This window comes from Somniosus microcephalus, chromosome 3, assembly GCF_052327205.1.
Source record: "Somniosus microcephalus isolate GS21.2 chromosome 3, FLI_Smic_1.0, whole genome shotgun sequence".
Taxonomy (NCBI): domain Eukaryota; kingdom Metazoa; phylum Chordata; class Chondrichthyes; order Squaliformes; family Somniosidae; genus Somniosus; species Somniosus microcephalus.
Genome location: NC_140989.1, coordinates 299,913,661 through 299,933,617, shown reverse-complemented (window position 1 = coordinate 299,933,617; position 19,957 = coordinate 299,913,661). Strand labels below are relative to the sequence as shown.

At 46.9% G+C, this 19,957-nt stretch overlaps 1 protein-coding gene across 3 annotated transcripts in view; it reads left to right on the top strand.

The window, feature by feature from the left end:
• The first annotated feature begins 3,789 nt into the window (after positions 1 to 3,789).
• The window catches only part of fggy (FGGY carbohydrate kinase domain containing), a 420,841-nt gene continuing 404,673 nt past the window's right edge, over positions 3,790 to 19,957 (top strand). For 2 of the 3 annotated variants that reach the window (XM_085982840.1, XM_085982839.1), the window contains exon 1: positions 3,790 to 3,881. The gene's annotated coding sequence lies outside the window, so the exon portion shown is untranslated. The remainder of the gene's footprint in view (positions 3,882 to 19,957) is intronic. The other variant, XM_085982838.1, reaches the window with a different exon arrangement.

Sequence of the window (19,957 nt, the reverse complement as noted above, 5' to 3'; positions counted from 1 at the left end):
CGTGTGCGGGCAGAGAAGGCTATAAAAAAGGCCTATATTTTCCATTTTCTAAATAGGGGCATAGAGTACAACAGTAAATAAGTTATGATAAATTTGTACAACACCATTGGTTAAGTAAGCCACTTAAGAGTCTCATATGTAGTTTTAAGCACTCTATTTAGAAACAGCATTAAAGCCACAGAGCTTGTACTGTGTAGATTTACCAAGTTGATGCCAGGAATGGGAGCTTATAGTTATGAGAGTTGGACTGCTACAGCAAAGAGTCAGCATGGATAACATGGGCAGATGTTGTACAAAAACTTATATTGGTCTATGGTATACATTTCAGACCAATGGACTTCAATGTTCTTCACCAAGAGTCGCTCAGTAGTACCACTAATGACAGAGTTGGCCGAGTCCTGAAGGACATAGCTGCCAGACTCTGCTTGTGGCAGGTGGTGAGAGAACGAACACAAAGGGAAAAACCTACTTGACCTTGTCCTCACCAATCTACCTGTTGCAAATGCATCTGTCCATGACAGTACTGGTAGGAATGACCACCGCACAGTCCTTGAGGAGGCAGCAGCAAGCGTACTTGGAAATGAGGTGCCAACCTGGTGAAGCTACAACACAGGACAACATGCATGCTAAACAGCAGAAGCAGAATGCTATAGACAGTGCTAAGCGATCCAACAACCAACAAATCAGATCAAAGCTCTAGTCCTGCCACAGACTCATGAATGGTTTCGGACAATTAAAGAACTAACGGGAGGAGGCAGCTCATTAACATCCCCATCCACAATTATGGTGGAGCCCAGCACATGAATGCAAAAGACAAGGCTGAGAAGTTCGCTAACATCTTCAGCCAGAAATGCCGAGTGGATAATTCACCTCGGCCTCCTCCTGAAGTTCCCACCATCACAGATGCCAGTCTTTAGTCAATTTGATTCACTCCACGTGATATCAAGAAACAGCTGAGCACACTGGATACAGCAAAGGCAATGGGGCCCCGACAACAGTTGAAGTACTGAAGACTTGTGCTCGAGAACTAGCCGCGCCAAGTCAAAATGTTACAGTATAGGTACAACACTGGCATCTACCTGACAAAGTGGAAAACTGCACAGGTATTACCTGTCGACATGAAGCGGGACAAATCCAATCCGGCCAATTTACACCCCATCAGCCTACTAGATGGAAGAGGTCATCAACAGTGCTATCAAGCAGCACTTACTCACCAATAACCTGCTCACCAAAGCTCAGTTTGGGTTCCGCCAAGACCACTCGGCTCCAGACCTCATTATAGCCTTATCCAAACATGGACAAAAGAGCTGAATTCCAGGAGGTGAGGAGAGGATGACTGCCCTTGACATCAATGCAGCATTTCATCAAGTGTGGCACCAAGGAGCCCTAGTAAAATTGAAATCAATGGAGATCAGGAGGGAAACTCTCCACTGGCTGGAGTTATCCCCAGCACAAAGGAAGATGGTTGTGGTTGCTCAGCCCCAGGACATCGCTGCATCAGTTCCTCAGGGCAATATCCTAGGCCCAACCATCTTCAGCTGCTTCATCAATGGCCTTCCCATCATCATAAATGTCAGAAGTGGGGATGTTCGCTGATGATTGTACGGTATTCAGTTCCATTCGCAACTCCTCAGATAATGAAGCAGTCAATGCCCGCAAGCAGCAAGACCTGGACAACATCCAGGCTTGGACTGGCAAGTGGCAAAGTAACATTCGTGCCACACAAGTGCCAGGCAATGACCATCTCCAACAAGAGAGTCTCACCACCTCCCTTTGACATTCAGTGGCATTACCATCGCCGAATCCCCCACCATCAACATCCTGGGGATCACCATTGACCAGAAATATAACTGGACAAGCCACATAAATACTGTGGCTAGAAGAGCGGGTCAGAGGCTGGGTATTCTGCGGCGAGTGTCTCACCTCCTGACTCCCCAAAGCCTTTCCACCATCTACAAGGCACAAGGAGTGTTTTGAAATGCTTTCCACTTTCCTGGATGAGTGCAGCTCCAACAACACTCAAGAAGTTTGTCACCATCCAGGACAAAGCTGTCCGCTTGATTGGCACCCATCCACCACCTTAAACATTCACTCCCTTCACCACTGGCTGCCGTATGTACCATCTACAAGATGCACTGCAGCACCTCACGAAGGCTTCTTCGACAGCACCTCCCAAACCTGTGATCTCTACCAGCTGGAAGGTCAAAATCCTGGTACTCCTTACCTAACAGCACTGTGGGAGTACTTTCACCACACGTCCAAGAAGGCGCCTCATCACCACCTTCTCAAGGGCAATTAGGGATGGGCAATTTACGCTGTCCTTGCCAAAGCCCACATCCCGTGAATGAATAAATTAAAATAAATGATAGCAGCTTATTTTTGATGTATAAATAATTCATATTAGTAAGGCTACGAAAACAGAGTTTCTCTGATGGATCAATGAGCAAAAGCACCACATGGTGCATGCTGAGCAATTGAAACCAGGAAATTCCTAGGTTTGATCCTTGGTCTGTGTTGAGCTGGCTGAACTCACCTTGGGCAGTGATGGAAACAGCAGAGAGGACCAGGCTGGTAAAAATGCTTGCCAGCACTTATTGATTAAGCACCAGTGTTGGCATTTGTGGCATCATACCACTGCATAAATTGCAGACTTCAGGGCAAAACCAGGAACCTGTGGAGAAGAAATTGGGAAGAGAAAAAATCCTTCAACAATATGGAACATAATTAGCCGGGATGCCACACAGTGAGTCTGCTTCACTACAACTTGGAACTGGAAAGAGAAATTCGAAATTTAAAAAAACCCACACTTTGGACTTTATTTTTCGCAAACAACCCTAATTGAAGATTGGTGTCCTAACTCGCACCAAGTCCCGTTCGCCCATCACCATCGCTGACCTACATTGGCTTCCGGTTAAGCAGCACCTCAATTTCAAAATTCTCATCCTTGTTTTCAAATCCCTCCATGGCCTCGCCCCTCCCTATCTCTGTAATCTCCTTCAACCACATAAACTCCGCCCCCCCCACCGCTTCTCTAATTCTGCCCTCTGTGTCAGCTTCTCTAATTCTGCCACAGTGTTAGCTGTGGCTCAGTGGCTCACTTGCCTCTGGGTCAGAAGGTTGTGGGTTCAAGTCCCACTCCAGGGACTTGAGCACATAAATCTAGGTTAACACTCCGGTGCAATGCTGCACTGTTGGAGGTGCCGTCCTTTTGGATGAGATGTTAAACCGAGGCCCCGTCTGCTCTCTCAGGTGGATGTAAAAGATCCCAAGGAACCATTTTGAAGAAGTGCAGGGGAGTTATCCAATATTTGTCCCGCAATCAACATAATAAAAACAGATTATCTGGTCATATGTGTGCAAATTGGTTGTCGTGTTTCCCACATTACAACAGCGACTAAAAATACTTCATTGGCTGTAAAGTGCTTTGAGATGTCCGATGGTCATGAAAGGCGCTATATAAATGCAAGTCTTTCTTTCTTGAGCATCCCTGATTATAATCGCTCAACCATTGGCGGCCGTGCCGTCTGTTGCCTAGGCCCTAAGTTCTGCAATTCCCTGCCTAAACCTCATTACCTCTCTTTCCTCCTTTAAGACGCTCCTTGAAACCTACCTCTTTGACCAAGCTTTTGGTCACTGCCCTAATTTTTCCTTTTGTGGATGTGTCAAATTATTTGTCTTATAATACTCCTGTGCAATGTCTTGAGACGTTTTACTACGTTAAAGGCGCTATATAAATACAAGTTGTTGTTGTTAGTGGTTAAAAGGCTGCAGTGAGATGACTGCAGGTCAAAGTACACTTGGGTCTATCGGCTTTCCGTAGTGCGGTTGCATCAGATTGGCGTTTTTAGCTCAGCGTCAGCGCAGGAGAGCACGGCCCGCGGGTATGTTACGGCATTTACACTATAATTCAACTTCAGATTGCCAGGAATACTAACACTATACTATACTCCCACTGGCACTGGACTGAGAAACTGTCTGTATACCGGGGTGGGTGCGGCATCTTACGCACAGTCACTTTTTGTCCACGCCACAAACCGTCCCGAGCCGAGTCACCATTCTCCTCCGTCTCCCTGACGACAGCCCGTCGCCGCGGTGCACCCTGGGATTGTAGTTTAGATTGAGCCGGACAATGGCCTCCAGTCAGCGGCCGCACAGGAGTATATTGACGCCCCGTTCCCCCACCCTTCAGTCAAATACAGCATAGATCATCCAAAATCATAGATAATCCACGTCTCTGACAAATCCAGAACCCACACCCCGTCAAAAAATTACCGCCTTTGATGGTTCTACATAGGAACAGGAGTCGGCCATTCAGCCCCTCAAGCCTGTGCCACCATTCATTGAGATCATGGCTGATCTGCGACCTAACTCCATTTACCCGCCTTTGGCCCATATCCCTTAATACCCTTGGTTAACAAAAATCTATCAGTCTCTGATTTAAAATTAACAATTGATCTAGCATTAATTGCCTTTTACGGAAGAGAGTGCCAAACTTCTACCATACTTTGTGTGTTCTACTTGTTTATCTAACCGGGTGTTTGGTCTCTGTATCTTCTGTAGCTCAGTATACCTGCCAGTAATCAGGCTGGTCAGTGGGTAATGGTTCCCAACATGGTTCCCAGCACGGTGGCATAGCGGTTAGCACTGTTGCCTCACAGCGCCAGGGACCCGGGTTCGAATCCGGCCTCGGGCGACTGTCTGTGTGGAGTTTGCACATTCTCCCCGTGTTTGCGTGGGTTTCCTCCGGGTGCTCCGGTTTCCTCCCACAGTCCAAAGATGTGCGGGTTAGGTTGATTGGCTATGATAAATTGACCCTTAGTGTTAGGGGGATTAAATACGTGGGGTTATGGGGATCGGGTGGGATATGTGTCGGTGCAGGCTCGATGGGCCGAAATGGCCTCTATCTGCACTGGGGTTTCTGTGATTCTGTAAATCGGGGCCAACCAGGCCATTCTTCCCCTGCCCAGTGCCACTTTTACCTGAGTCTGACTGCTGATGTCTCAGGCAAAATACTGCGGATGCTGGTACTCTGAAATATAAACGGACAATATTGAAAATACTCAGCAGCTCAGGAAGCATCTGTGGAGAGATCACAGATCCACAGATGCTGCCTGACCTGCTGAGTATTTCATAAGAACATAAGAATTAGGAGCAGGAGTAGGCCATACGGCCCCTCGAGCTTGCTCCGCCATTCAATATGATCATGGCTGATCTTCGACCTCAATTCCACTTTCCTGCCCGATCTCCATATCCGTTCACTCCCCTAGAGTTCAAAAATCTCTCTCTCTCAGCCTTGATTCAACGATTCAGCATCCACAGCCCTTTGGGGTAGAAAATTCCAAAAACTCACAACCCACTGAGTGAAGAAATTCCTCCTCATTTCAGTCTTAAATGGCCGATTCTTTATCCTGAGACTATGCTCCCTAGTTCTAGACTCTCTAGCCAAGGGAAACAACCTCTCAGCAGCTACTCTGTCAATCCCCCTCAGAATCTTATGTTTCAATGCGATCACCTCTCATTCTTCGAAACTCCAGAGAGTATAGACCCAATCTACTCAGTCTCTCCTCATAGGACAACCCTCTCACTCCACAAATCAATCTAGTGAACTTTTGTTGCATTGCCTTTAAGGCAAGTATATCCTTCCTCAGATAAGGAGACCAAAACTGTGCACAGTACTCCAGGTGTGGTCTCACCAAAGCCCTGTACAATTGTAGCAAGACTTCCTTACTCTTGTACTCCAAACCCCTGGTAATCCCACAACGAACGGATCAGATCAAAGCTCTGCAGTCCTGCCACATCCAGTCGTGAATGGTGGTGGACCATTAAACACCTGATGGGAGTAAGAGGCTCCATGGACATCCCTATCCTCAGTGATGGCAGAGCCCAGCACGCAAGTGCAAAAGACAAGGCTGAAGCCTTTGAAACCATCTTCAGCCAGAAGTGCCGAGTGGATGATCTCAAGCTCCTCCTGAGGTCCCCACCATCACAGAAGCCAATCTTCAGCCAATTCGACTCACTCCACGTGATTGCAAGAAACAGCTGAATGCACTGGATACAACAAAGGCTATGGGTGCCAACAACATCCCGGCTGTCGTGCTGAAGACTTGTGTTCTAGAACTAGCTGTGCCTGTAGCTAAGCTGTTCCAGTACAGCTCCAACACTGGCATCTACCCGACAATGTGGAAAACTTCCCAGATATGTCCTGTCCACAAAAAACAGGACAAATCCAATCCAGCCAATTACTGCTCCATCAGTCTACTCTCAATCATCAGCAAAGTGATGGAAGATGTTGTCGACAGTGCTATCAAGCGGTACTTACTTACCAATAACCTGTTCACTGATGCTCAGTTTGGGTTCCGCCAAGACCACTCGGCTGCAGACTCATTACAGCCTTGGTCCAAACATGGACAAAAGTGCTGAATTCCAGAGGTGAGGTGAGATGTGACTGTCCTTAACATCAAGGCAGCATTTGACCGAGTGTGGCATCAAGGAGCCCAAGTAAAATTTAAATCAATGGGAATTGGGTAAAACTCTCCACTGGCTGGAGTCATACCTAACACAACCTTCAGTTGTTTCATCAATGACCTTTCCTCCATCATAAGGTCAGAAGTGGGGATCTTCACTGATGATTACACAGTGTTCAGTTCCATTCGCAACTCCTCAGTCAATGAAGCAATCTGAGTCCGCATGTAGCAAGACCTGGATGACATTCAGGCTTGGGCTGATAAGTGGCAAGTAACATTTGCACCACACAAGTGCCAGGCAATTACTATCTCCAACAAGAGAGTGTCTAACCACTGCCCCTTGATATTCAATGGCATTACCATCGCTGAATCCCCCAATATCAACATCCAGGGGGTCACGATAGCAAAATACTGCGGATGTTGGAAATCCGAAATAACAACAGAAAATGCTGGAAAAACTCAGCAGGTCAGGCAACATCCATGGACAGAAATTTGAGTTGACGTTTCGGGTCGAACCCTTCTTCAAAACTGGAAAGAAAAGATAGATCGGAGGCAGGGCTGCGATCGGACAAAAGAATAAAAGAAACAAAAGAAGTAAAAAAGAGACAATAAAAGGTATTAGAAGCTAGACGAGATGGTAATAGGCTGAGATTAGGTGTAAAGTGTACTGGCAGGGCAAGAGATAGCTGCCAGGTGTGAGAGAGAAACAAAAGGAAAGGGGGGTGGGGGGGGAAAAGGAGTGGAAAAATTACAAGAAAAAATGAAATAGGGGCCGAGGTTATGATCTGAAATTGTTGAACTCGATATTGAGTCCGGAAGGCTGCAGAGTGCCTAATCGGAAGATGAGGTGCTGTTCCTCGAGTTTACGTTGAGCTTCCGTGGAACAATACAAGAGGCCAAGGACGGTGAGGTCCGAATGGGAATGGAGCGGTGAATTAAAATGACAGGCGACCGGAAGCTTGGGGTCACCCTTACGGACTGAACGGAGGTGTTCCGCAAAGCGGTCACCCAACCTGCATTGACCAGAAACCTAACTGGACCACCTACGTAAATACTGTGGCTACAAGAGCAGGTCAGAGGGCTGGGTATTCTGCAGCGAGCGTCTCACCTCCTGACTCCCCAAAACCTTTCCACCATCTACAAAGCACAAGTAAGGAGTGTGATGGAATACTCTCCACTTGCCTGGATGAGTGCAGCTCCAACAACACTCAAGAAGCTCGACACCATCCAGAACAAAGCAGCTCGCTTGATTGGCACCCCATCCACCACCTTACACATACACTCCCTCCACCACCGGCGTACCGTGGCTGCAGTGTGTACCATCTATAGATGCACTGCAGCAACTTGCCAAGGCCTCTTCGACAGCACCTCCCAAACCCCTGACCTCTACCACCTAGAAGGACAAGGGCAGCAGGTGCGTGGGAACACCATCACCTGCAAGTTCCCTTCCAAGTCACACACCATCCTGACTTGGATATATATCACTGTTCCTTCATAGTCGTTGGGTCAAAATCCTGGAACTCCCTCCCTAACATCACTATGGGAGTACCTTCACCATGCGGACTGCAGCAGTTCAAGAAGGTGGCTCACCACCACCTTCTCAAGGGCAATTTGGGATGGGCAATAAATGCTGGCCTTTCCAGCGACGCCCACATCCCAGGAACGAATAAAAAAAAAAGGCCAACATGCCATTTGCCTTCCTAATTGCTTGCTGTCCCTGCATGCTAACTCTCTGTGTTTCCCGTACGAGGACACCTAAATCTCTCTGAACACCAACATTTAATAGTTTCTCACCATTTAACTATTCTGTTTTTCTTTTTTAATTAAAGGGTAAGTCATGGCAGGACAGCCCGGTGCCGTGGTATGCTCCTCCTGCGCTATGTGGGAACTCAGGGACACTTCCTGTGTCCCTGACAACCATGTGTGCTGGAAGTGTGTCCAGTTGCAGCTACTGGCAGACCGCATTGCGGTGCTGGAGCAGCGATTGGAAACATACTGGACCATTCGCGATACTGAGGACGTCGTGAATAGCACATTTAATCAGTTGGTCACACCGCAGGTAAAGGTGGCACAGGCAGAAAGGGAACGGGTGACCAACAGGCAGAGTAGTAGGCGCAGGCAGGTAGTGCAGGGGTCCCCTGTGGCCATCCCCCTCTCAATCAGATATACCGCTTTGGATACTGATGGGGGGATGGCTTACCAGGGGAAGGCAGCAGCAGCCAACTTCCTGGCACCAGGGGTGGCTCTGCTGCACACGACGGGAGGAAAAAGAGGGGTAGAGCTATAGTAATAGGGGATTCTATTGTAAGGGGAATAGATAAGCGTTTCTGCGGCCGCAAACGAGACTCCAGGATGGTGTGTTGCCTCCCTGGTGCAAGGGTCAAGGATGTCTCGGAGCGGCTGCAGAACATCTTGGAAGGGGAGGGTGAACAGCCAGTTGTCATGGTGCATATAGGTACTAACGATATAGGTAAAAAATGGGATGAGGTCCTAAAAGCTGAATATAGGGAGTTAGGAGGTAAATTAAAAAATAGGACCTCAAAGGTAGTAATCTCAGGATTGCTACCAGCGCCACGTGCTAGTTAGAGTAGAAATAGAAGAATATTTTGGATGAATACGTGGCTAGAGGAATGGTGCCAGGGGGAGGGATTCAAATTCCTGGGACATTGGAACCGGTTCTGGGGGAGGTGGGACCAGTTCAAACCGGACGGTTTGCACCTGGGCAGGGCCGGGACTGATGTCCTAGGGGGAGTGTTTGCTAGTGCTCTGGGGGAGGGTTTAAACTAAAATGGCAGGGGGTTGGGAACCTGAGCAGGGAGACAAAGGAAAGGGAAACAAGGGTAAAAGCAGAAGATAGGAAGAAGAAAAACAAAAGTGGCAGTCAGAGAAATCAACGGTTTAAATCAAACATGGCCACAGTAAATAATAATTCTAATGGGTCTAAGAGCGTTAAAAAAACAAGCCTGAAGGCTTTGTGTCTTAATGCGAGGAGCATTCGTAAAAAAGGTGGATGAATTAGCTGCGCAAATAGAGGTAAACGAATATGATTTGATTGGGATTGCGGAAACATGGCTCCAGGGTGGCGAAGGCTGGGAACTCAACATCCAGGAGTATTCAATATTCAGGAAAGATAGGCAAAAAGGAAAGGGAGGTGGGGTAGCATTACTGGTTAACACAATTGTAAGGAAGGATATTAGCTCTGATGATGTGGAATCTGTATGGGTAGAACTGAGAAATACCAAGGGGCAGAAAACGTTAGTGGGAGTGGTATATAGACCTCCAAACAGTAATGCGGAGGTTGGGGGATGGCATTAAAAGGGAAATTAGAGAAGCGTGCAAAAAGGGCACAGCAGTCATCATGGGTGACTTTAATCTACATATAGATTGGGCTAACCAAATTAGTAACAATACTGTGGAGGAGGAATTCCTGGAGTGTTTACGGGATGGTTTCCTGGACCAATATGTCGAGGAACCAACCAGAGATCAGGCCATCTTGGACTGGGTATTATGTAACGAGAAAGGATTAATCAGCAATCTTGTTGCACGAGGCCCCTTGTGTCGGAGCGATCATAATATGATTGAATTCTTCATTAAGATGGAGAATGAAGTAGTTGACTCAGAGACTAGGGTCCTGAATTTAAATAAAGGAAACTACGATGGTCTGAGGCGTGAATTGGGTAGGATTGATTGGGGAATGTCACTCAAAGGGTTGACAGTGGATAGGCAATGGCAAACATTCAAAGACCGAATGGATGAACTACAGAATTTGTTCATCCCAGTTTGGCATAAAAATAAAACAAAAAAGGTGACTCAACCGCGGGTAACGAGGGAAATTAGGGATAGCATAAAATCCAAGGAGAGGACATATAAATTGGCCAAAAAAAGCAGTAATCCAGAGGATTGGGAGCACTTTAGGATTCAACAAAGGAGGACAAAGGGATTAATTAAGAAAGGGAAAATAGAATATGAGAGTAAGCTTGCAGGGAACATAAAAACTGACTGTAAAAGCTTTTATAGATATGTGAAGAGAAAAAGATTGGTGAAGTCAAGCGTAGGTCCCTTGCAGTCAGAATCAGGGGAATTTTTAATGGGGAACAAAGAAATGGCAGACCAATTATAAATACATATTTTGATTCAGTCTTCACAAAGGAGGACACAAATAACCTCCCAGAAATGTCGGGGAACATAAGGTCTGATGAAAGGGAGGAACTGAAAGAAATCAGTATTTGTAGGGAAATGGTGTTTGGGAAATTGATGGGATTGAAGGCCGATAAATCCCCAGGGCCTGATAATCTACATCCTAGGGTACTTAAGGAAGTGGCCCTAGAAATAGTAGATGCATTGCTGATCATCTTCCAACATTCGATGAACTCAATAGACTCTGGAACAGTACCCATGGATTGGAGGGTAGCTAATGTTACCCCACTATTCAAAAAAGGTGGTAGAGAGACATCGGTAGTGGGGAAAATGCTAGAGTCCATTATAAAAGATGTAATAGCAGAGCACTTGGAAAACAGTGACAGGATTGGACAAAGTCAACATGGATTTACAAAAGGTAAATCGTGCTTGACTAATCCACTGGAATTTTTTGAGGATGTAACTAGTAAAATAGATAAGGGAGAACCAGTGGATGTGGTGTATTTGGACTTTCAGAAGGCTTTCGATAAGGTCCCACATAAGAGATTAGCGTGTAAAATTAAGGCACATGGGATTGGGGGCAAGGTATTGACTTGGATAGAGAACTGGTTGGCAGACAGAAAGCAAAGAGTTGGAATAAATGGCTCTTTTTCCGAGTGGCAGGCAGTTACTAGTGGGGTACCGCAGGGATCGGTCCTTGGACCCCAGCTATTCACAATATATATTAATGATCTAGACAAGGGAACTAGATGTAATATCTCCAAATTTGCAGACGACACAAAGCTGGGTGGGCATGTGTGCTGTGAGGAGGATGCCGAGAAACTACAGGATGATTTGGACAGGTTGGGTGTTTGGGCAGAAGCATGGCAGATGCAATATAACGTGGATAAATGTGAGGTTATCCACTTTGGTGTCAAAAACAGGAAGGCAGATTATTATCTGAATGGTAATAGATTGGGAGAAGGGGACGTGCAACGAGACCTGGGCGTCCTTGTGCACCAGTCGCTGAAGGTAAGCATGCAGGTGCAGCAGGCGGTTAAGAAGGCAAATGGTATGTTGGCCTTCGTAGCAAGAGGGTTCGAGTACAAGAACAAGGATGTCTTGCTGCAGTTGTACAGGGCCTTGGTGAGACCACATCTTGAGTATTGTGTGCAGTTTTGGTCGCCTTATCTGAGGAAGGACATTCTTGCCATGGAAGGAGTTCAGCGAAGATTCACCAGGCTGATACCTTGGATGGCAGGAATGACGTATGAGGAGAGATTGGGTCAATTGGGCTTGTACTCGCTGGAGTTTAGAAGAATGAGAGGGGATCTCATTGAAACTTATAAAATTCTGGCAGGACTGGACAGACTAGATGAAGGGAGGATGTTCCCGATGGTCGGGGAGTCCAGAACCAGGGGTCACAGTCTAAGGATAAGGGGTAGGCCTTTTAGGACAGAAATGAGGAGGAATTTCTTCACCCAGAGAGTGGTGAACCTGTGGAATTCTCTACCACAGAAGGCAGTAGAGGCCAATTCATTAAATATATGCAAGAAGGAGTTGGATATATTTCTTAAGGCTAAAGGGATCAAGTGGTATGGGGAGAAAGCAGGGACAGGGTACTGAACTTGGATAATCAGCCATGATCGCACTGAATGGCGGAGCAGGCTCGAGGGGCCGAATGGCCTACTGCTGCTCCGATATTCTATGTTTTCTTCCCACCAACGTGAATAACCTCACATTTCCCCACATTATCCTCCCATCTGTCACCTCATTGCCCCCTCACTGAACCTGGCTATATCCACTTGCAGCCTCTTTGTGTCCTCACAACTTACTTTCCCAGCTAGCTTTGTATCGTCAGCAAACTTGGATACGTTACACTCGGTCCCCTCATCCAAGTCATTGATATAGATTGTAAATAGCTGAGGCCCAAGCACTGATCCTTGCGGTACCCCACTTGTTACAGCCTGCCAACCTGAAAATGACCCGTTTATCCCTATTCTCTGTTTTCTGTCTGTTAACCAATCCTCTAGCCATGCCAATGTATTACTCCCAACCCCATGAGCTGTTATCTTGTATAACAACCTTTTACATGGCACCTTATCGAATGCTTTTTGGAAATCTAAATAAACTATATCTACTGATTCTCCGTTATCCACCCTGCTAATTACATCCTCAAAAAACTCTAATAAATTTGTTAAACAAGATTTCCCTTTCATAAAACCATGCTGACTCTGCCTAATCATATGATGATTTTCTAAATGCCCTGTTACCATTTCCTTAATAATGGATTCCAGCATTTTCCCGACAACTGATGTCAGGCTAACTGGCCTGTAGTTCCCTGTTTTCTCTTCCTCCTTTCTTGAATAGTGGCATTTTCTGTATATATTGCTAATGTCCCAACCTGAGTCATTGGGCAGGATTTTCATTGGGCTGTGGAGGTGGGATTGGAGGCGTGTGGAGGGTTAAAATCCTAAAATCGGGGGGCACGAACCCATCCCGTCCCCAACCCGCCTCCATGCCAGATTCAAAGGAGGCGGGTACCTGACCCACACTGGGACCCGCCTCCCCGAGGCGGGAAGGGGATTAGTGCCAATTAACTGCCTGTTAACAGGCAGTTTTTAGCCTAATCCCTATTTTCATTCTTGAAGTGTGGGATTCCCGACGGCTCCAAACCACGTCAAGTTAGCGAGGCGGGCTGTTGGGTTGAAGGGCTTGGAGGGGTCAAGATGTCCGGTGTTCAGGTGAGTGATGGGTGCATGAGTGCAGAGGTAAGTGTGTTTGGTGTGTTTAAAGTGTTTAAAGAAGTTTTACTTACCTTTACAGCCTTCCTTCCTTCAGGTCTCTGGAGTCCCTCATCTCACTGGCACAGAAAGCAGAATAGCCGCGATCTGCCAAAAATTGCAGCATTCAGCTTTCTGTTCTGGAGAGATCTCTAAATCATCCTGAGAGGAAGGAATTAACTTGGAGTACAGATTGTCAGTGTTTGACAGCTTCAAACAGCTGTGAAACGCTGATATTTCATCTGTCAAAAGGTCTTGACAGATGAAATATCAATCTGTGATGTCACCTGTTGCCGGGTGGCCCTTAATTGGCCTGCTGAGCCCGCTGGGCGGGCTCAACAAGGTCAATCAAGTCAAAATCGTGTGGGTTGGCTACAACTCGATGGAGGCGGGACTACAACTCCGAAAGTTGTAGTCCCGCCTCCTACCCGCCTCCTCAATGAAAATCCAGCCCATTGTCTCTGACATTATTGTTCCTGAGGATTGGATTACAGGGCCTCTACACTTTAAGTGGGAACTTGCAAGATCTGGAGTTCCAGCCGATAGAGTCTAGTTGCAATCCCTGCCTTAATGCTAGCAGTGGCATGGAGAGGAGAGAGTGATCTAGTCTGGTACATTAGCAGTCAGTTCAGGTAGAAGTGGAATTGAAGGAAGGAAGGGGAAATGGCTAGGAATTGAAGGGGAAAAAATGAATAGCAATTGAAGGAGACAAATGGATAATAGCGACGAGCGAAATTAATGGTAATGGAAGGGAGAAATGTATGACAATGAAAGACAGAGGGAAGGGACAAATAGAGGGGAAGGGAATAACAACTTGCATTTATATAGCGCTTTTAACGTAAAGAAGCATTGCAAGGCGCTTCACAGGAGCGTTATCACACCAAATGTGACACCGAGCCACATTGGAGATACTGGGACAGGTGACCAAAAGCTTGGTCAAAGAGGTTTTAAGGAATGTCTTAAAGGAGGAGAGAAAGGCAGAGGGGTTTAGGGAGGTAATTGCAGAGCTTAGTGTCTAGGCAGCTGAAGGTATGGCCACCAATGGTGGAGCGAAGAGAATCAGGGATGCATAAGATGCCCGAATTTGAGGAGCGCAGATATCTTGGAGGGTTGTCGGACTGGAGGCGGTTACAGAGATAGGGAGGGGTGAGGCCATGGAGGGATTAAAAAAAATGTATATATTCACAGGATGTGGGCGTCTCTGGCAAGGCCAGCGTTTATTACTCATCCCTAATTGCCCTTGAGAAGGTGGTGGTGACCCGCCTTCTTGAACGGCTGCAGTCCATGTGGTGAATGTACTCCCACTGTCCTGTTAGGTAGGGAGTTCCACGATTTTGACCCAGCCATGATGAAAGAACGGCGATATATTTCCAAGTTAGGCTGGTGTGTAACTTGGAGGGGAACTTGGAGGTGGTGGTGTTCCCATGTGCCTGCTGCTCTTGTCCTTCTAGGTAGTAGAGGTTGTGGGTTTGGGAGGTGCTGTCGAAGAAGCCTTGGCGAGTTGCTGCAGTACATTCTGTAAATGGTACACACTGCAGCCACGGTACGCCGGTGGTGGAGGAAGTGAATGTTGACAATGATGGTCAAGTGGATTGCTTTGTCTTGGATGGTGTCGAACTTCTTGAGCGTTGTTGGAGCTGCACTCATCGAGGAAAGTAGAGAGTATTGCATCACATGCCTAACTTGTGCCTTGTAAATGGTGGAAAGGCTTTGGGGAGTCAGGAGGTGAGTCACTCGCTACAGAATACCCAGCCTCTGACCTGCTCTTGTAGCCACAGTATTTATGTGGCTTGTCCCATTAAGTCTCTGGTCAATGGTGACCCCAGGATGTTGATGGTGGGGGATTCGATGATGGTAATGCCATTGAATATCAAGGAGCAGTGGTTAGACTCTTGCTTGTTGGAGATAGTCAATGACTGGCATTTGTGTGCCGCGAATGCTACTTGCCACTTATCAGCCCAAGCCTGAATGTTGTCCAGGTCTTGCTACATGCGGGCACGGACTGCTTCATTATCTGAGGAATTGTGAATGGAACTGAACATTGTGCAATCATCAGCCAACATCCCACTTCTGACCTTATGATGGTGGGAAGGTCAATGACGAAGCAACTGAAGACAGTTTGTCCGAGGGCACTGCCCTGAGGAATACCTGCAGCGATGTCCTGGGGCTGAGATGATTGGCCGCCAACAACCACAACCACCTTCCTTTGTGCTAGGTATGACTCCAGCCAGTGGAGAGTTTCCCGCCTGATTCCCATTGATTTAAATTTTACTAGGGCTCCTTGATGCCACACTCGGTCAAATGCTGCCTTGATGTCAAGGGCAGTCACTCTCACCTCTCCTCTGGAGTTCAGCTCTTTTGTCCATGTTTGGACCTCGGCTGTAATGAGATCTGGAACTGATTGGCCCTGGCAGAACCATTTAAAAACAAGGATGAGAATTTTGAAATCGAGACGTTGCTGGACTTGGAGCCAATGTCGGTCAGTGAGCACAGGGTGATGGGTGCAAGTTATAATACGGGCAGCACAGCTTTGGATGAGCTCAAGTTTATGGAAGGTGCAAGGTGGGAGGCTTGCCAGGAGTGCATTGGAATAGTCGAGTCTAGAGGTAACAAAGGCACGGAGGGTTTTAGCAGCAGATGAGCTGAGGCGGGGCAGAGCTGGGTGATGTTACAGTGGTGGGAGGAGATGGTCTTAGAGATGGAGAGAATATGGGGTCAGAATCTCATTTCAGGGTCAAATAGGATGCCAAGGTTGCTCACAGTCTGGTTCAGCCTCAGACAGTGGCCAGGGAGTGCGTTGGAGTCGATGGCTAGGGAACGGAGTTTGTGGCGAATAGATAGTAATGAAGGGTAGAGGGAAGGCAGGAGAAGCTCAAGGCAGTATTTTGTGGGTTGCCAGTTGGGGATGAGAGAGGAAAGTGAATGCCAGCATGGAATGGGGGAGTGAAAGAAGAGTACCACTTAACTGGTTGGAGGGGCAGAAGAGTGTCAGGAAGAGGAAAGAGAAGTGTCAATACAGGTTGAGCGTCCTGAATCCGGCAACCTCGGGACCGAGGCCGAGCCGGTTTTCATGTTTTTCCGGACTTTGGAACGTGTTTCTGATGTCCGAAGTCTGGAAATATTGCAACCTGGACTCGGGCGTTTCCGGACTTCGGACATCAGAAACATGTTCCAAGTCTGGAAATGCCTGGGCCCAGGTTGTGATATTTCCAGTTTTTGGATGTCACCTTGTAGTTCTTCTCCTCGCAGGCCTTGTAGTCCTCGCTTCTTCGTAATGCATGGTAAGCCTCCCTCCCTCTCCGGATTCTGGAACATATTACGGATTCCGGACAACCCGGCCACCAATCGTCTCGGAGTCCGGATTCCGGAACATTTTACGGATTCTGGACGACCCTGCCACCAATCGTCTCGGAGTCCGGATTCCGGAACATTTTACGGATTCCGGACGATCCTGCCACCAATTGTCCCGCATTCCGGAACATTTTACGGATTCCGGACGACCCTGCCACCAATCGTCTCGGAGTCCAGATTCCGGAACATTTTACGGATTCCAGATGATCCTGCCACCAATCGTCCCGGAGTCCGGATTCCGGAACATTTTATGGATTCCGGATGACCCTGCCACCAGGATTCGGGAACTCCGGCTTTTGGACGCTCAGCCTGTATTAACAGGGAGGGTGGGGGGGAGAAAAGAGTGCCTCTGTGACAGATGAGGAACTGGGTAGGGCACACTGTCTGTGAACTGGGTCTGGAGAGAGTCGAGTGAGCTGACCTGTTGAAAAGCCAATTGTCACTTTACCCCCTTTTTTAGATTAAAAATCTATTCATTGTGAAGCATAAAATGCTTACAATTAACCAGAATGCTTTATTTTTAATATAAAAATTCCAATTTTGATGCCTTCAACATTTGGAATTTCTACTTCAGGCTTCATATACTTATGTTTTCTCTGCCAACACAAGTGAAGGAATGTTTTGTGTACCTATTAAGGTACAAAGCCCATGTAACTACAGTACTTGTTTTCACATGCCAGGGCTGTCGGAAGCTTTTTGGGAGCTGTGTCAGCTTTTTTGAAGCTGTGGATCAGCTTTGGCTAACTTTCTAAGGGTATGTGTACAAATCGAATTCGCTTCTCTCCTCCATTGTTAACGTTTCCTCCAAGAAGGTGCTTTTGTCTTTCATACCAAATGCATCTTTTCCCAAGGATTACTCTTAATTTAACTTACCATAAAGTCAGAGTCTGTCATACTGCTCCCATATTGAAGAGATTCTTATGACATCTATCACACACTCCTGGACAGAATATAAGAAAAAACTTGGGGGTGATTTTAATCCTACCCAACTGATGGAAACTGGGCGTGCGGGCAGTTAAAATTGGCCAGGGTGCTTATCTGCCAGAAAGCCGCCAGCATCCCACCGTTTGGGATTTTACCTGCTCTACCGAGCAGGCAGCAAGGACACCCACCCAAAGCTGGTGGGGTCCTTCTTTACATATGCATATAAGGTCCTGATGATGTTCCCTCGAGTCCTGGCTGCAGGCTGCTGCCGCCAGACTCCCACTCCCGCCCGCCAGGTAGTCAATCTGGCCAGGTGTCAGGCGGGATGCTGCAAACATTTATTTAAATGAGACCCTGCCATTAAGATTGACTGGGCCTCCATGTCCCCGGCCTTGCCGGGGACATGGCAAACTACCGGGCTCCCGCGCACCCTTACTGCTCCCCCAGTAAAAATCGAGGCCGAAATGTGTACACAATAAATAGGAGTCTTTTAATAAAAGGGCAAAACGGGAGGAATTAGGGTTGATTATTGACCATTCCATGGAAGTTTCAAGTCAATGGGAAGTTGTTACCAATTAACATGCAGGATGCTGCTGTGTCATGAATGTGGTTGATGGATTAGCTGTTGATACAAATGGTGGCTCTTCTCAATCAATAAGAACATTAAACAAATCCAGAGTGAAAAAAGGCCATTTAGCTCATATTATTTTATAAAAAAAGAAAGACTTGCATTTCTATAGTGCTTTTCATGACCACTGGACGTCCCAAAGCGCTCTACAGCCAGTGAAGTACTATTTGAAGTGGAGCCACTGTTGTAATGTAGGAAACGCGGCAGCCAATTTGCGCACAGCAAGCTCCCACAAACAGCAATGTGATAATGACCAGATCATCTGTTTTAGTGATGTTGATTGAGGGATAAATATTGGCCAGGACACCGAGGATAACTCACCAAATCTTCTTCGAAATAGTGCCATGGGATCTTGTACGTCCACCTGAGAGAGCAGACGGGGCCTTGGTTTAACATTTCATCCAAAAGACAGTGCAGCACTCCCTCAGTACCGCAATATGATTATTTTATCATAGAATTTCCTTCCACACCACCTGTTCATCCTGTATTTTTTATTCACAGGACATGGGTGATGCTGGCAAAGCTGCAATTAATGCCCATTCTTAGTTGCCCCAAGAATGTGGTGATTGGCATTCTTGAACGTCTTTAGTCTTTGTGGTGATGGTGCTCCCACAATGGTGTTACATAGGAATTTCCCAGATATTGACTCAGTGACATAAAGGAATTGTGATATATGTCCAAGTTAGAATGGTATGTGACTTGGAAAGGAACTTGGGGAAGGGGGGAATGGAGTTCCCATGACATTGCTATTCTTGGTCTTCCCAGTGTAGAGGTAGTGGAAAAGAGAGGTGGTGTTGAAGTAAACTTGGTGAGTTGCCGCACTCAGTTCCTTTCCCTACTTCCTCTTAAAAAAAAATCAACCGGTGTTGTTAATATCTCTTAGCATCCTCAATTCCTCTTCTCAACAAATATTGACCTGGTTTTTATTTGAAAGTTCCATTTGACCTCAAGTCAAGTACCTTTTCTTGGAATTGGTTCTGTATATCCACCTTCCCGAGAGAAATGTTTTTTTGAAATCTCGAACCTTGCCCAAGGATTGTGAATGATAATCAAGTGGCTTGAGACAAGAAAATGCAAGCAGTCGGTCCCTGTTTGGGTGAGAAATGTCATTTTTGTACAAAAAAAGTTAAACTTACATAATTTCAAGTTCATAGAATTTTTTAAATAGACAGTGTGTTGAAGAAAAAGTCCTCCCCCTAGATTTCCCCCCTCCCCTTTAAAAGTCAGGCACCTTACAAATTGGAATATTGGCAATTGAATTTGCTACGTTCCAGAATTTGAGGCAAAAGGAACAAAATGATGAGTGAGCGGCACTTTAGAATGGGGGGAATTTTCCCAGCCCTGGGGAGACGGGTATGAAGGCGGGACTGCCAGGAAAATGGCAGAAACTGGGAGCGGGTACCGAATCCGCTCCCAACCCACCTCCGTGCCATCTTCCCGGGAGGCGGGTCCCCAACTTGCGCAGGGACCTGTCTCCTCGAGGTGGGAAGGGGATTACAGCCAATTAACTGCCTGTTAACAGGCAGTTTTGAGGCTTATCCCCATTTTACCCCTGCAAGTGCGGGCTTCCCGACGGCTGCGAGGCGAGCAGTGGGTTTGCGGGGGTGAGAGGGATCAAAAAGCCCGCTGTAGAGGTGAGTGATGGGTGCAAGTGTGGAGAGGTAAGTATGAGAGGTGAGTGTAAAGTGTTG